Raw genomic sequence first — 2,500 nt, forward strand, 5'->3', positions numbered from 1 at the left:
AAACAACCCGACTCTGGGAAGACGCCGTAGCGCGCCCGCCTGTCGCCGCCATGGGCCTGACACCCGCTCTGGGACAAGGCCTCGATCAGAAGGACGCGGGCGACCGGCGAAGCGCGCCGTGACGAATTCCGTACGCCACAATTCCGCGCACTCCAAAAGCGCGCGGATTCGGCGATGGGCACATCCCGCTTCACTCGCCGTTACTGAGGGAATCCTCGTTAGTTTCTTTTCCTCCGCTTAGTAATATGCTTAAATTCAGCGGGTAGCCTCGTCCGACCTCAGGCCGAAAGTAAGGACCGGGACTATTCTTCCCGTTCCGCGCTCGCCGTCGGCGCCGCGCGCCGCCGCGCACCTCGATTCCCGCCCTTGAGCCGCCAGCCGTTGGCCTCTTCGAGGTCGACTCGCCGCCGCCGCGCGGGATTCTGGTCGCGATCGTCGCACATCGTGCCGTGCTGTCTTGAGCGGGACGGGCGCTCGCGCGTCCGACGCCGCAGCAGCCGCGCGGAGAAATCCCCGCGCGGAACGTTTGCAACGCGACCCTGAGGCGGGCGCGGCCCCGGGATTGACCCGAGGCCGCAATTTGCGTTCAGAACGTCGATGCTCAATGTGTCCTGCAATTCACACTAATTCACGCAGCTAGCTGCGTCCTTCATCGACTCACGAGCCGAGTGATCCACCGCCAAGAGCCATCCACGATTGTTTCGCTCGCACAGTGCCTCGCACTAAAGGGTGACAAAATATACCGCGCCGAGCGGTCGGCCAGGCCGACGCTTGAAGCCGGAGCGCGCGGCACCGCGGCACTCGACGCGCAAACATTACCGGGTGACCGAATCGCCGGCCGGCGCGCCGCTCCTCGCGGGTCGGGCGCCGGGTAGCAAAAACTTTTTCTCTCGCTTGTCCGAGTTTCGCGTTCGCCGAAGCGTTTGCGAGACCGTTAATGATCCTTCCGCAGGTTCACCTACGGAAACCTTGTTACGACTTTTACTTCCTCTAAATGATCAAGTTAGATCGTCTTCTCGGACGCCGGCTCGACCGTTGCCGGCCGCGCCAGGTCCAATCGGAGGACCTCACTAAACCATTCAATCGGTAGTAGCGACGGGCGGTGTGTACAAAGGGCAGGGACGTAATCAACGCGAGCTAATGACTCGCGCTTACTGGGAATTCCTCGTTCAAGGGAAATAATTGCAATTCCCTATCCCTAGCACGACCGGGGTTCAGCGGGTTACCCAGACCTGTCGGCCAAGGCGAGCACATGCTGATCCGGTCAGTGTAGCGCGCGTGCGGCCCCGAACATCTAAGGGCATCACAGACCTGTTATTGCTCAATCTCGTGTGGCTAAACGCCACTAGTCCCTCTAAGAAGTTAGACGCCGACCGATTGGGTCGCGTAACTAGTTAGCAAGCCAGAGTCTCGTTCGTTATCGGAATTAACCAGACAAATCGCTCCACCAACTAAGAACGGCCATGCACCACCACCCACAGAATCAAGAAAGAGCTCTCAATCTGTCAATCCTCACTGTGTCCGGGCCGGGTGAGATTTCCCGTGTTGAGTCAAATTAAGCCGCAGGCTCCACTCCTGGTGGTGCCCTTCCGTCAATTCCTTTAAGTTTCAGCTTTGCAACCATACTTCCCCCGGAACCCAAAGACTTTGGTTTCCCGCAAGCTGCCGGAGAGGTCGTAAAACTAACGCCCCCCGATCGCTAGTTGGCATCGTTTATAGTCAGAACTAGGACGGTATCTGATCGTCTTCGAACCTCTGACTTTCGCTCTTGATTAAAGAAAACATTCTTGGCAAATGCTTTCGCAGTCGTTCGTCTTGCGCCGATCCAAGAATTTCACCTCTAACGGCACAGTACGAATGCCCCCGTCTGTCCCTCTTAATCATTACCTCGCGCTCCGAAAACCAACAAAATAGAACCGAGGTCCTATTCCATTATTCCATGCACCATTATTCAGGCGAATCGCCTGCTTTGAACACTCTAATTTTTTCAAAGTAAACGTTCCGGCCGCCGCCGACACTCAGTCAAGGGCACCGGCGGAGAACCGGAGGTGAGGCCAGGACGGCCAGTACACGCCTTGCGACGGACCGGCCGCCTGCGCCCAAAATCCAACTACGAGCTTTTTAACCGCAACAACTTAAATATACACTTTTGGAGCTGGAATTACCGCGGCTGCTGGCACCAGACTTGCCCTCCAATGGATACTCGTTAAAGGTTTTAAAGTGTACTCATTCCAATTACAGGGCCTCGTTTAGAGTCCTGTATTGTTATTTTTCGTCACTACCTCCCCGCGTCGGGAATGGGTAATTTGCGCGCCTGCTGCCTTCCTTGGATGTGGTAGCCGTTTCTCAGGCTCCCTCTCCGGAATCGAACCCTGATTCTCCGTTACCCGTAAGAACCTCGGTAGGCCAGTACCGTACCGACGAAAGTTGATAGGGCAGACACTTGAATGATCCGTCGCCGGTGCGAGACCGTGCGATCCGCAAAGTTATCCAGAGTCAC

At 56.8% G+C, this 2,500-nt stretch overlaps 2 non-coding genes and 1 pseudogene across 2 annotated transcripts in view; all 3 read right to left on the reverse strand.

Annotated features, from left to right (window-relative positions):
• Window positions 1-263, reverse strand: part of LOC146144040 (large subunit ribosomal RNA) — a 2,113-nt pseudogene extending 1,850 nt beyond the window's left edge.
• A 271-nt stretch (window positions 264-534) lies between these two features.
• On the reverse strand, window positions 535-688 carry LOC146144041 (5.8S ribosomal RNA). Its single transcript, XR_014498831.1, has one exon. It is a non-coding gene; the product is annotated as a 5.8S ribosomal RNA (ribosomal RNA).
• A 247-nt stretch (window positions 689-935) lies between these two features.
• LOC146144042 (small subunit ribosomal RNA) overlaps window positions 936-2,500 on the reverse strand; it is a 1,811-nt gene continuing 246 nt past the window's right edge. Inside the window, exon 1 of the ribosomal RNA XR_014500496.1 lies at window positions 936-2,500. This exon is cut by the window's right edge and continues 246 nt beyond it. This is a non-coding gene — a ribosomal RNA (small subunit ribosomal RNA).

This window comes from Ascidiella aspersa, chromosome 5, assembly GCF_963924565.1.
Source record: "Ascidiella aspersa chromosome 5, kaAscAspe10.2, whole genome shotgun sequence".
NCBI lineage: Eukaryota > Metazoa > Chordata > Ascidiacea > Phlebobranchia > Ascidiidae > Ascidiella > Ascidiella aspersa.